Genomic DNA, 15,752 nt, shown 5'->3' on the forward strand with positions numbered 1-15,752 from the left:
TCTTAATACATAATGCCAAAGTAAGTAACTCCTGCCCAATACTTGCTTACCAAATCAACACTATGCCTGACTCCCTGTACTCCCACAGAACCTGATACAGCCTTTCCTCCTTGATGGCTTTCTGAGTGCAAAGCTTCAAGCAGTCCCTCAGGCCCAGAGACTTGCTGTGGAACTTCCAATACCCTCTGGAAAGAAAGCGGGATGTATTTATGGAGTGCACATTGCTGCTTTGAAAAAGCTAAATAGGAAATAGATAATATTCAATAGAGGTAGCAAGTGTTGGTCTTAAAAATATAGAAATCTTGGGTCATAGACTTCATCCTATAGAGTGGACGCTAGAATCTCTGTTGCTGTCCCTTCAAAAGAAAAAAATATATTAAAAATTGGTTCCTAATTCCAATTGGGAATAAAAATGAATTTATAGTAAAAATTTTCCCAACATGCAGTCCTATTCCATATAATATCTAGTAGTCAGCTGGATTTCAGATTATTTTATAAGTTTACTTGTACTTCTCCCCACTGGAAGGCTTTTCATAGAATTGTAGTTGGAAGGGACCTTTTAAAGACCACATAGTTCCAACCACCCTGCCATGGGCAAGGGAACCTTCTACTAGACCAGATTGCTAGATGCCCTGTCCAACCTGGACTTCAGCAGTTCCACATCTTTTCTGTGGCATCCACAACTTCTCTGGGCAACCTGTTCCTGTGCCTCACCATGCTCACAGTAAAGAATTTCTTCCTAATACCCAATCTAAACCTACTCTCGGTTTAAAACCATTCTTGTTTGCTTGTTTCTAACCTTGAGGCAAGAAATACCTATACAATCACAATATTAAACATCAGTATTTGGCTGCTTCTGGCCAAAAAAATCACAGAGACTGTGTTTCATCTCTCCCAATGAATGTAGGCCCTTCTAGGAATCAGATCATCGGAGCTCACTAGCATCTGCTCCTACTCCTAGAGGGAATACACAGGAATAATAACAGCTATCTGCCAACTTTCTTTCAAGTTCAAACACTGCTTGCCCTGCATTTTCAAATATGGCAGTGTGATACATGCTCAAATCATCAAAATGCCCGTAGTTCCAAAAGGCAAGTTTAATTCAAATATGCTGATCTTATTCACTGCAATTAGTTTGGCTGCATAAGTTTACAAAATTATAAACATGTAATCTGAGATGATATTGCATATAATACAAATAGTTGCAATCAGAAATTGAAAAACAACATTAAAAAGCCAAAGAACTAATTGTCCACTATGGACTTTTAATTTCATACATCTTTTCCAGGACTGCAGTTGTTAGTAGCTTCTACTGAGCCTAATTTATAATAGATAACTACCCATTTAAAAGCTGAATCAACTCTCAGTTTTAATGATGCAGTCCTTCAAGCCCTATTTATGGCTTTGGAGCTAATTTGAAAAAAAAAGGAGAAGTCTTCAGCTGAAATATTTAAATATGTAATGACACTTGCCTTTTTTAGTTTCAATAGCACTGGAGATTTCTGTAGCTATGAAACTAAAACAATTCACAATAAGTCAATAATCTAAGTTCTTAATACATCCAAATACAGAAGTAAACAGTTAATAACTTAAAAGAAATACCATGAAAGTTTGTTATTAAGATCCTTAATCTAGGAACATTCCATGATCAGATTCCTTTCTTCTTTTGTAACATCCAGGCTTAATAAAAACAGAAGTTTGTCTACCTTTTAATCTCATTTTATCACTCTGCTGGTATGCTAATCTGTCATCAAGATGTGGAAATCAGAGACTATAAATGTTAATTAAAAGAACACAATTCATTTTGGATCCAAAGGAAGCCATAAAGTTTAGGGCTTGAATTACTGTAAGTGTTCTATGGAAGGGTCAAGATCAAACATGTATAAATGCAATATATAATGATAACATTTTTGTGTAGCCATAGTGAAGAGGTCGAGAATTACTACTGGAAGATGACACGTATTTCATATGAAAGGAAGCTCTTATTATCTTGCTACCACACAGACTAAATCTGTTTTGTCACTTAACATGAGATATTTCAAACATCTGTCTTACAGGGACCATACTTATGCAATTCTGGTACAAACAGCCTTCAGCATAATGATCCTCACAGGGTTACTTCAGGCAAGAATATGAAAGAACAAAATGCCTTGTGACCAGTGCTTTTGCTCTACCTGCAAGGAAGCTCATTGACTCATTTTCTATATATTCTTAATATTCCTGGTCTTTAAAGACTCATTTCATTAATTTGTATCCTCAAAGTCAATATCAACATGGGGAAACTTATGATAAAGAATTGATGTCTAATGACTGAATTGTCATAAATACTAAGCATAAATGTTAGAACTTAAACACCCTAAATTTTATGCCAGTTTTGTGTTCTCTAAAATCATCCAAAAATGCTTCAATCTATACAACTTCTGTTACGTAGAGCATATAATAATGCTGGCAAGCCCTGAAACAAAAGGACTTCTGGATAGGGAAACATAAATTCACCTTAAATTCAGGAGTAGAACCAACAGAGGCAAAAAACCACAGAGCAAATAAAAGTAAAACTTAAGGGAAGTATTTATTTGATTCAAGCAAAATCTGCATGTATATTGCCATGCTTAAAAACATTTAAGTTTTACTGAAAAGTCTGTTTAATATTCTTTGCCAGCAGGACAACATAGACATTGGAGTTTTAGATCTCATCCAAATTTAAATTTAACTTTGCAGCTCACCTTTAATGACCATGAACAGAAACCATTATGTCACTGAGCTTTCTGGTCTTCAAACGATATTGAGAGATCCTTTTACGTGACGTACTGAAATCATTATGAAATCTGCATGATCAGCAGGAATCAGAACAAGAACATACTCTACATATAATGCATCAGTTTATGGAATAAGAAATTATTTTTTATCAACAATTATTTGTATAAAAATTTGTATAAAGAATAATTTTTCTATGAACACTGCACATTCAAACAGTTCTTTCTGACTTCAAGATACAAGATCTGGTAAAATATATCTCCACAGTATTGATTGAAAATGATCTACAGCATACAACTTTTGAAAAAATGATCCAACTGTTTTGAACCTATGTATGAAAAGTGGCATCTTTTGTTTCATGAATTTAAAGTCAGACAGCTACACTGAATGCTAAAAAAAATTAAACTTTAGGTTGCTCTTTAGATTCAAAATACCTCTGCTTAAAATTTGAGTTTAGATGTAGGAAGAAACAGTACTTTCATACATTCGATATTTTTGGACATTTGGTACTACTATTGGCACATATACTCTCATCTCACCTCTCTCCTCAAGTCAGAAGTACTATCTTTAAAGCATAAGATAATCTTATTCTTAAAAGCAAAATAAAAATAAAAATAAAGGTAGTATTTTCTCTATTAACCTCAAAGCCCTCTCTCTTTTTTTTAACATTACTGTAGAAGCATTTTCTGTTTAATCAGTCTTTTATAATTAATGACGAGTTAACATCTAGGTTCCTTAACATGTATGCAAAAATTACGAGATACTATTCTTTATCTTATTCACTGGTGGATAGTTTTTACAAGTTTTACTAAAAATACTGGGTTTAAAGAGAAATGAAAGGAAAATTTCTGTAGTAGAAATTATATTTACATATTTTAACGACAAAATGAAGAATTAAAAGAGGTGGTAGATGTTAAAAGCTTATAAACAAAGGTAATGAAGAGCTTTTTTTTCCCCGGTCACTGCTTATTTATGAACAATAAAAGGTTGCAGTTCCATTAAGAGGTCTTAAAGACAATTATTTTAAATAAAACACTAAATACTGCATGCACATATTCTTACTGAAATTAAAAATAAGTTAGCATAATTATGCTTTTTGTTAAATATTTTTAAGTCATTAATAACAGAAAGTTAAATCTGCTTCTTACATAAATTCTCCATGAAGAATAAGCACTTTGAAATACTTTCCTGTCATAAAAGTGCCAAGCATTTACAATTTTTCGATGAGATCATACTCTTAAAACATCCATGAAGTGGGGAGGGGGTGTCAGGAGAAGGAATTGCAGTGCAGTGTTATTGGCATGAGTAAAGCTGCCCCAATGTGTCCTGCCTGTCACTGGCTACTCTGGACCGCTGGAACAATATTTGCTGGTTGCTATGTAGACAGAAGTCACTGCCAATTCGTCCCATTAACAAGACAGAACCTAGTTCTGGTTGATAAGAATGGGCATTGTTTGAATAAAATGTGTTGATAAAATACTCCCCACAGGTGAAACTGGTCATTCTTGTGTGCTTGAAGAATGTCAAACTCCTGCCTTGCAACCACTCATTTAACAGAAACTTTTATTTGCATATCATCTTTATTGGCCTTTATTTTCAGCAGATTTGGAGGAATGATTCCTCATGTTTTTTCAAATGGTACAAAGAATTTTTTGAGTATTTTAATCTTTTCAATCCATAAGTTAAATAATCATTCTCAAGTAGTTTTACAATTTATGATTATTTTTTTTAAAGTCATCTGGAGCAGCTGTCAGACATACATACATGTCTGACAACCTGACTTGGTTAATCTCACGAATAATGACTGAGGGTTCTGAGTTTTCAATATCATATTTGGAAGGGAAAGACCTTGCATACAAGCTTAGTATATTAAGTGCTTACAAAGAAGTTAAGCACTCAGATGTTAGGAAATACCAAAAAGCAAACATATACTCTGGAGACAATTTACTGAGCAGATAATGGTGTTTAGGAGAAGAAAGGATGGGACTGTTACCATGTTTCTCCAACATTTGCTAATGGTACAGGAAGGGCAAGCGTAAAGGTCTGAGAGACTGAAGGAACCTATTCTCCCTCTATTTGTCCTTAACTTTATTTATCCATGCCCATTCCTGTTCCATCTCTTTCATAACCTTGGCTTTATCAAACAATATTTGGACTTCTTCGCTATAAAATGCCTACCTACTTTTAAGACAATTATTTATTTGTGATCTTTTTATTTCCCTCTACATGAATACTTCATAAGCAACAGTTCTTCAGAATTAACAATGAGATAAAAGGTGTTATCACTGCTTTGGAAATAGGATTGAAAAATACAATTTGAAATATTTATGAGTTGGGTCTTTTTCAGAGAATATATAATACTGTATGTAGTTAGAGCAGAATTTCTATTACTTTCAGTTGCAGTTGAAAATACTGACTTTGAATAACATGCTTAATTTTCAGTATTCATTCAATACCTATGTTTTCCAGCTCCAGAAAAAAAAGAAAGAGAAAGTAGAGAATCCTATAAAATTCTTTTCTTGATTGTAACCCTTAAATGTGTCTGATTAGTAATACTGGGGGGAAGGGGGAAATGTGATTACATATTTACATACTGTAGTGTACTGTTTGAGTGAAGCTTTGTTTTCTACATTTTGAGTCCTTGACTTTATAACTTTAATAACTATTTATAATTGAAAACAATTTTGTATTTCATAAAACAAGCCAACAAGGTAAGTTCTATTATACAGCATCACAAAAAGGCATGGAATCACATCAGAAAGTTTTAGTCTACCATGAGAAATTCTGATTTGCTAAATATCAAGTGAGACAGCTGAATGCTGTTGTCCACACTCATCCTGGTCCCATCCCTTCTATATCAATAATTTTTTGTCTAGGCAGCCCTAAACCACATACTTCACCTTTCTTATCACAGGCTCAATGTTATTATGACCTCTCATTTAGTTTTCTTTGTTTTTCATCTCCTTCTGTCTATCCTTATTGGATCATAATTCCATCCTTCTTAACCACGCACTCTCTCCTTCCCACTTTTCCTGGTTTTCAAGAGCTTTTGTCTGGTCAGCTCCCAGTTTGCTCACAGCTCCTGATAATGGCCTCTTATGTCATTCAGTGCTGATCCCAAGCACACCCTACACTCCTGGCAGAAGATTCTCTTCAAACTGTCCCAATCTCTGTAGCCTAATGAAGAGCATAGAAAATCACTACCCTGTAAAGGCTTTAAGCTGCTTGGTTTGTGTTCTGAGATGAATGTAGCCAGTACAAAACATAATCTTTGCTTTAGGGCAAAATTCCTCAATCATGGAACCACATATAAATCCAGAAAGAACTGCAGGTTACAACTTGGCCAGCTCTGGATGGATTTTCATAGGAGTGGCAAAAGGCACATCTCTAGCACAAAGGTTGCCCTGTATCAAATTTCAAAATATGCCCTAAGGAACTGGCAGATAATATATATATTACTGGGCAGCATTTTTTTTTTTAATTCAGTCAAACAAAACACCTAATTTTCTGCTCATTTCTCTCTTAAAAAGAAAAAAACCTAAAAATCCCACACCCTTAGCTGCCACAAAATCCTTCCCAGAACCTTTTAATTGGTCGGGACTTTTGAAGTTAAGGGATAATGCAGCTGTAATCAGCAGGTCTTCAAAGGATAGAAACAATTAAGGGAGGTGTGGATGCCCCCAAAGAAATAATTTATGATGTGATGTCAGTACAGTATCTGGCATCATGAACCAGATGCACGCAGCATTAACATGACTGATGATGATTCTTCAATGCTATCCATGGTAGAATTCCTGCATGGGACTGACAAAAAAGAAGGAATCTCACATTTCCTCCAAGACACTTTCTGTTGCAACATCCATCCTACTCAAGCAAGAGATGGGATTAGGCTGCCTTGATAGAAGCGAATGTGTCTGAATCTGACTCCTCGCACCACACTGGATCCTACTCATGCCTTTTTAAGTTATTGTGATTGTTCAGTTGTTCACTGAGACAAAAAGTAATCACTATCAAAATTCAGGTAGTGACATTTCAAAAGCATTATTAACTGAAGTGCACATTCTGAAACAGAAGTTACTTGGTGTATAATAACATTGTGTGATAGCTTTGCCCCCACAGGTAGAATAGTGGTCAACAATTTGCAGTTGTCTCGAGCAAAATCATATTTCACTATTCAAATTTTTGAATAGTGAAATATTTTTGAAAACCCCTTTTTCTGTACAAGACATAACAGTTCTTTGAAAGGTCCATCAGTAACCAAAATTGTTTCAAGACTGATTTGAAATCCCTCCAACAACCTACAGACTTCCCCTTCCCTTCCACTCCCTCCACTGCCTTGGTTCTATATAGATTCATACAACGGTCTCACCAAAAAGACTTTAAAAAAAGTGAACCAACTCACTTGGTACAACAAACAGGGGAAGCATAATATAATTGCAGGACCCATCACTACATTTTTCAGGATTTATTGCTGACACTGATTGTGCTGAGGGCTACCTTTTTTATGTGAAATACTGCAAATATGCTATTTCAGTGTTTATGGTGACACATAAAGGCATCAGGACTATAGTCATGAATAGTATATGCTGTTCTCTAGTATATTTCCCAGTGTACTGCTGTTTAATAGTAATAAAGGTCCTTACTAAAACAATGGTATTCTATAGTTTTCCTCTCTCTTCCCATCCAATTAAAGCATATTTTAAATAAATACAGAAAAAGAGGTAGACTGCAGTCCACTTTTCAAACAAGAAGTCTGTTCTCTAAGGTGACAATCTGATCCTAGAAAGCAGTGTGAAATGAAGCTAGTGTCTCTAAAAATATATTACTTTTCAAGTTACTTGATACCTTCACTCTCCCAGAGAAAATTTCCTGTCCTGGCTGATGGCCAAAGAGATTATATAGTAAGAGGCATATCCTTTTGCTTTTCATTATTTAGGCAATATTTCATACTATTACAATGTAATCAAAATACTTCCTTTCTAGCCAATATTTGGCTCTAATACAGATCAACATTTTTTCCATTGGTATTTTTAAGTAGCTGCTCTGAAGAATAACATCATTGAATCTCAGCATTTCTTTGTTTTGCCTTCCTGCTGTGATAAATATGAAAAATATTCTGATAGATCTATGATGACTACTCTCAAAGGGTTCTCAGGTTATAAGGTTTCATGAAACACAAAATTAGAAAAGTGAAAGGGATTCAAATATTAACTGAAAGGATAGGTTTATTTCTCTCAACCCAAAATAGACATACCAGAAGAGGCATTTATGGAAATAATATAACCACATGTTAAAACATTGAGATCCATTTAAAAAACTTGCAACAATTATTTGCCAATTGTTTTTCTCAAGTTCCTCTCCTGATTTCTATGCAAAAGTAACCAAAAAAGAAGAGTTTTATTTTCAAAGCAAGGCAAGAGAATCTCTACAGAACTTGCTGCTCTTACTGAAGTTACACAATGCGTCTCCAATTTGCCTCACTGAAAGAAAGGGGGATTTTCATCATCACGTAGCCAATGGAGAGGTTTGCATGAGAGACACAGTGTATTGTGAAAGCATAGTAAACTATCATCTTTGATTCTGAAATTAATGTCTGCTTGTATGTATGGAACAGATTCCAGCAGGTATATGCAGATTGGCTAACAAGGAGCAGAATAAAGGCACAAGGAGTTCTGAACTCTAATGGTAGCTCTGGAATGGGACATGATGCTCCGGTTACAACCACCACAGCAAAGTACAGCCTTGTCATACTCATTCGCTGCAACAGAGTAACTTCATGGAAGTCTATACCACAGAGGTGGCTATAGTTGGGGTGCAGTAGAGCTACAAAAGTGCAGTAAAATTTAAATCCCATGAAAACTGCAACGACTCCACATTAGGGATTAGGCGAAAAGTAGTAATAATAATAATAATAATAGTAATCATATTTGTTGCACGCACTAAGCTTCATCCAGTAAACTATGTCTTATGCTTACATCCCTGAATGATACTTGCCTTTCTTGCATCTTGGGATATCTTTGTGCTCTTTGTGAAGAGTGAGTAGCCAAGGAATCTCATGAGGTCTGTTGTGCTACAAATTTCTTTAGTTTTGTAACCTGGTTAAATCAGATAGAAGGCAAAGTTCTTTTCTGTTGACTAGCTTGTCCTACCTTTCAGTTATCTCTCACTGATGCCCATGTTTAATTACAAGAGTTCAGGACTTGAGAAATAAGTGCAAAGTACATTAATCTGTCAGACTCTCGAAATCAGTCTCCTACTATCCTGTTCAGTGCACTGCCTTTATGATAAAGGATATTTTGAAATTGGAACTGATCTGCTTAGAAGTAAGAGCAGACTGCTAGAATACTGGAATAACAGTCAGAAGCCTTTCTGTGTCTGGCTTGCTCCCATTAAACACTGACGGGCTACAAAATCAACTTAACATGCAACTTCCTCTTGCTTTACTTAAGTAACAAATGAGAACTGGACACTTGCAAGCCATTTCAAAATAGGACTGCAGACTTATTGTCTAAACAAGTCCCTTTGCAACTGAGTCTTCTTCTACATATTGTACTTTTCTATTTATTCAAGACCTTGGGTTTAAGTGAACTCTTTAGTACAAGTACTTGCATTACAGGCAGTACTAAAATAGTGATCTTTCCTCTTCTCCCCGCTAACCTCTGAATAATTAGCAATCTCAAGAATAAAATATTCCCAGAGCTATTATGTAGAAGCACTGCATTTGTCAGAAAATTTATCTCCCTCCAGCCTAAGTGATCAATCTGAAAGATCTTGTCATTTCATTCTTCAGGAAGCCAAGAAAAGGTTTAGCTTTGTTCTATAGGATTCACTAAATAAACCTAACAGAATAACTAATGTAATTGATCTTATAGCTGAAGCTATCCTGCTTCAGCTTATGCAAGAAAGCTTAATTTTAGAACATCATCAGATGCCTGCAATATTTTAGAAGCCTCAGATATTCTCCTCCTCCCTTTCCCTTTAGCCCACAACGCAAGGTTTTTTTGGGAGTCAAGATGAAATATGCCAGATTGAATATTTGATACTGTGTGTTAAACAGTTTTTAAAAAAACATGGTAGTTCTTTAAACTGCCTCACAGGACTTCAAAGATGACAATCTAGCTCGCAGTTAGTCATACATTTTGTTTTGCAGACATAATGCTTCAAATAATACTGGTGATATGCTAATCACAATATGAAACTACAGTCACTGCAATAAATGTGAAAAATGACTACTTAAAGACTACAGAAACATCTAGTCTTAAAACTGAATACATAGTATCTTCTCAAAATTTATCAGAAATGTGCCCAAGATTGTCAAACACTATTACTTTATCTTAATTTCCAGCATGTTTGTTTCAGCAATCTTCAATATGCCATGCAATTTTCTCCATTTTTTTTTTAATTTTAATTAAAGTAAGGAAAAGCAAAGAAAAGTTTTTTATGGCAAAATCAGTGAATTCCCCTCAGATTGACAGTCATGTGTCTTCTTCCTGAGAAGATTATGTTAGTCCTTGATACACTGCAAAACAAAGAAACCAACAAAGTAAGTCCACATTTTAAATAGCTTACTGTGCCTCTAAACAAAGCTGCAAATAACGATTTTATATCAAAGATTCTATCTTTGTGTTCAAAAGTTAACTCATCACTCACCCTTCTAGTTCAGATAACAGGTATTAAGAATTATAATTATGTTTTTCAAGACTTGAATGCTGTGTTTTCATCTTAGGGATGCACTTAATACACATGGAATGGGTGACGGAACGGTGTTTAAAAAACACCACCAGCTCCCACACTCCAGTATCTTTGAGATTTGATTTGACATATTCAAAGTTTTTGATGCTTCCATTCTTAATGTCCACTTGAATCTTTTAATCTTTACTGATTTTTAATTCTGACATGGATTTACTCACTGAGTTTTTTTAATGACCAATGTTCTGTTCAAAGAATCTATTATTAGATACCTCCTATATGATCAACTATTTTAAGGGAGATTACATAACTAGCTAGATGGCTTCAGTTTTGAGTACAGAGAAAGGTACTAAGAAACAGTTTTTGTGCTGTTCACTAAATGTAGATGAGCAAACAAGAAAATAGAACAAATATAATATGGAAGGCAAAATTTAAATTGTATGGAATTATTCCCTGCGCACTACTCACCAAACAGTAGTCCAGAAAGGATTCAAAGGTCGATAACTTACTTAGCAATTAAAAGAAACAGAGTTATTCTAAAGAAAAACTGAACTGAAATTTAATGAAGACTTAACAGATTTCACCTTTTAAGAACTTCAGATTGAGGGCAGACATGTTCTATTTGTGAGAAGAAAAATCAGCATCACTCTGTGGAAGTGGAGGACATCCTAATTTAGATGCAACTAAATGTAGTAGCTTAGCTGAGGTGGTTAAAAAGGAAAAAAAAAGTCAGCAAGAGGCTAAAGGAGTGGTACAACTGGTCAAAACTCCTAATTATATTCTAATGGGCATATACGTACATAGGTAAAATACCTTGCAACACATAGAGGAGCTTCCTTGTCCTAACTGACACACCTGCAGCTGAGTTTCCATGGCCTGCTTTGATTTCCAAATTATATTTGAAAACTAGACCTAATCTGGGGAAAAAAACCCCCTAGGTTTAGACTCTGGGTCGTATGCATGAGTGGAACTGTCTTATGCTGTGAAAGAGAAAACTTTCCGAATAAATAAAGGAAAAATTAGGAAGAGGTGAAGACTCTTCATTGGTAGACAGACGAAAGGGGTTATGAAATCACTTTATTTTTTTAGAGATACTTGTTCTGAGAAAAAGAAATGTCACTAAAACCAACTTACAGAACAATGTTTTTTGCCTTTGGCTTGTTTCTCAAAACTCTTGCTGACTGGAAAAGCAATCTTCGTAGAACACCATGTAAACTGGGTGTAAACTTTAACTTAAGAGAGGACTTCTGTTTCTAGACTAGTATGCTTTTTTTTGCCCCATGCTTCTTGTAGGTGTATAAACACTATTACAACTGCTGGTTTCATTGCTGGTGCAGGATAAGGGGAATTGACAAGGCACTGTACAAACCAGAGTCAAGAATAGATTTGCCCAGCAAATCAATGTTGCAGTTGGAAAACAGATGTACTCAAGTTCATGGGAGATTCATAACATGTACTATGAAAATTAACTGAGCGTGGGCCTCTCCTGAAAAACAGACTTGAATTTTATTTTCACAAAAATTAGTATAAATTCTCTTACGCTTACTTGAAAATAGAGAACCAATAGTCTAGATTGAATAACTTGCTATGGGAGAAAAATTCACATTTTAGATCAAAAAGAACTTCAGTTTTGCTACTAAGATATTCAAGGCAAAGAAGGGAATTAAGAACACAAAGAAGATTTTTGGCAAGCGTGCTTTTTGTAGATTTCCTATTTCTTAGGGTGTGATCCCCTGTCATTTTAGATATTCATTCTATAACTTAAATATTAATCCACTCCTAGGTAACCTTCATTTTACAATAACAATATAAAAATACATGACTAAAAATAACACCCCCCTTCAACCCAACTGTCACATCTCTTTTCCACAAAAATGTGAGGAACCGAGATTTTTTCCAAAAGTTACCTGAAATACCAAATGAGAGCTTTTTTTTTTGCTATTATGTAAAGGCAGGAGGAACTAAAGGACTGAAAAAACAATATTTTCCTGGTTATTCTCTTTGCTCTATCATGTGCAGGGTTGTCTTAACAATGCATTTGTACAACAAAACCAGATAAACAACTGGACCTGAGTAGTAAATTTTCATGCTCCTGAAGAACTTCATTAGCTGCAATAAAAATTTTCATTTGCACCCTAAACCCCATAGAATTGCTCTAAGTTCTGAATTAAGCATGAAGAAATCCATCCAAATTCTTTCTAAACTGAGAGAATATTAGAACACACAGTGATGCACTTTCCAAATGGTCTAAAGTTTACATTTGCATATAATACATTACAATACTCTTTCTGGAAGCAGAAAAATTATGGAGAGCATTACATGCATTCAATCTAGAGATGTTTTTTGGGGCAGCAATATTCACTTTCATGTCAACATTTAACTTCTTCCCTGTTCCCTATTTAGAAATCAGATTACAGGTGACCAAGTTAAACTTGGAGAGTGCCAGAACAAGAGGAAAAGTGAATAGCTGTCATATCACGAATAAATAAGAGTACAGCAAATCAGACTCACCCTTGGGATCATCACTGCCACAGATGCACATGCTGTGTATTTGTTGCAGTTTGAAATATCTAGACACTACTTCATGTAGAAACCTTAAAATATATAATATCAAGCAAATTATCCACACTTGTAATAGGGGCTGCATACAGAAACTTGTAGTCAGTCAAACTGCACTACACAAAATCAGCAGAGTAGACTATACAGTTAATTCAAGCAATACTCAATTAATTCAATCTGTGTTTGAAATGCAATATATTAAAGTGCAGTCAAACTTTATACTGAAGGTTGATGCAGTAGAGACAGCTTTCAAATAGGCAGGAGGCAGAATTGCTTTGAATTGTGATGACTACATTCAGCTAAAGACTATCTATCCAGAAATATTAATCCAGGAAAATTTTAATATTGCATCTTGTTTCTCAATTCAAAGCATCTAGTTTCTATCCTCTTGTAATACAACTAAAAAACAGTCCTTCTGAGGACAAAAGTTGTGAAGGAATATAATATATAAGGACTGCTATAACTATTAAACTAGGAAGGCCTTAATTGAACGCTGGTTTCTGCATCAGTTTACATAGGAATTTCCTGTGGGTTTTATGCCAGTCCTGGGCTCTGGTGTGACTTTGGCTGTAATATCGCGCTACATAAGGTCACATGCATCTAATTTTCAGCTTACCACTTTTCTGTATTACAGTACCAATGGTGTTTCCTCCATCCAACAAGATTAAGTTAATCTCATTTAGGTTGTGGTTTAGGTTAGGGGGAATCGTTTGTTTGGTTGGTTGGTTGTTTCTAAGAGAGGGGAGCTGTGGTCAGTGGTGTAAAAATCCTCTGAGAACAGAGATTCTAGATTGAAATTCTGAATCACCAGCCCCTGAATTTGCAGTCAGTAGCATGTTCTAGAATTGCAATGCCTGGCATCTGTAACAATTCCCCAGTTAACTGAAGTCACCATCTCCACCTACTTTCTTTATAGGTAAAGTCCCCCAAAATTACCTTTCATGAGTTTTGTGGAAAACAGGCTTTTATAGATTCCTTCTGGCCATATGGCAAGCCTGAGGAAGCTCAGAGAGAATAAAGTCTTCCTTTGTCCAAACCTTCCCTAATTAAACTTGAAAGCTCTTACCAGCGGCAATGCTGTTTTGGAAAAAAGGCAAAAAATATAATGTCACATTTTCCTCTGTATGGCTACAAGTGTTTTTCCTTATTCTTCACGGTACAAGAGACTCACTGTACCAACATCTCAAGAAAATCATAAAATGAAAATTAAGTTGTCCATCTCTGTTGTCCTAAGGGACAAAGGATTGAAGACTTTAGATCTATTCAATATTGATATTAATTGACAATAAAGACTGCAACAAACAAATGCTGTCTGCCCTGTATGGGAGATACACATTACAAAAATTAGGTTCAGAATTCTAGTTTGGATTATATTATACTGCTTCTTAACTACGATCCAAGCTCTCTTTAAATTAACATCTGAGGAAGAATTCCTTCTAGAAGCAGGGATTCATAAGCATTCTTGATGAAACCGTAATACAAAGAAAACAAGGATTTTCCCGTCTGAATTTTTTTCTTTCCAAATTTGCTTTACCGATGACTGGTTAAGTATAATCATAGTTTTGGAGACATAAAAATGCATATTTATTTAAGAAAGATATTAAAATACAGTAACAGAAACTGATATAATTTCCTATTTTTTAAAAAAATGCATGCTGCCCTGATGCTTCAAGGTGTACCTGCTGCAGCATTTTGTCACAGACACTTTGAGGTATAACTTCTCCAGCATTGGCTTAAGCTTGGGCCACAATCTCTTCAGAGCTATAGCTGGTGAGGCACAGACATAAGCTACAGATGTTCTGAGATGTACCTGCTCTGGCATGGGCTTATCCAGAAACACAGACACTTTGGGGTGTCCTGCTCCCACATTGGCTCATCCTATCAGGTCACAGTCCTTTCAACCCTTGTTCACACTGGAGTTCCAGTACAGCAGCCCAGAAACAACAGTTAAACCCCGGCCATCTGCCAGCCCAGGCTGGCATGGCATCACCACGGCTATTAAAATGTTCCCAGCTATTTCATGGCTATTAAAATGCTACAGCAGAGTAAGCTGATCAGCAGTGTAGCACTACTACAGTAAGCAGTAAAAATAAAAAGTGACCACTGATGAGCAAGAGACACTGATATATAGTCAGGCAAGTAAGCCCCATGGCAGGCACAGAGGCCTGTTCAAAACAGCAATTGGCATAAAATAAACACAAATCCAATCTAGTGCATTCTAATCCAATCTCACATCCTCTTGAACCCTTCAAGCCCCATACTGTGCACCAAAAGGGACTGTCATGGTTTAACACCAGCTGGTAACTAAGCACCATGCAGTTACTCCCTCACTTCTCCTACCACTGGGATGGGGGCGAGAATCGAAGAGTAGAAGTGAGAAAAGTCATGTGTTTAGATAAAGACAATTTAATAGAGAAAGCAAAAGCCACATGCACAAGAGAAACAAAACAAGGAATTAATTCACTTCCTAGGGACAGGCAGGTGTTCAGCTATCCCCAGGAAAGCAGGGCTTGATTACTTGGGAAGACAAATGTCATCACTCCCAAATGTCTTCCCTTCATTCTTACCCCAGCTTCATATACTGAACATGATGCCATATGGGATGGAATATCTCTTTTGCCAGTGAGGATCAGCTGTCCCAACTGTGTCCCCTCCCAGCTTCTTGTGCAACCCCAGCTTCCTCACTGGAGGGATGGTGTGAAGAGCAGAAAAGGCCTTGACTCTGTGTAAGCACTGGTCAGCAATAACTA

The 15,752-nt window shown here is 35.8% G+C and overlaps 1 protein-coding gene and 1 long non-coding RNA gene across 6 annotated transcripts in view; both read right to left on the minus strand.

Annotated features, from left to right (window-relative positions):
- PALLD (palladin, cytoskeletal associated protein) overlaps positions 1-15,752 on the minus strand; it is a 202,143-nt gene that overhangs the window by 164,726 nt on the left and 21,665 nt on the right. The window lies entirely within an intron of this gene.
- Positions 10,232-14,016, minus strand: LOC120323099. Its single transcript, XR_005563251.1, has 3 exons — positions 13,939-14,016; positions 12,955-13,037; positions 10,232-10,273 (listed from the first exon to the last, which is right to left on the minus strand). It is a non-coding gene; the product is annotated as an uncharacterized LOC120323099 (long non-coding RNA).

This window comes from Pipra filicauda, unplaced genomic scaffold, assembly GCF_003945595.2.
Source record: "Pipra filicauda isolate LSUMZ 115617 unplaced genomic scaffold, ASM394559v2 scaffold196_size3971931_pilon, whole genome shotgun sequence".
Classification (NCBI taxonomy): Eukaryota; Metazoa; Chordata; class Aves; order Passeriformes; family Pipridae; genus Pipra; species Pipra filicauda.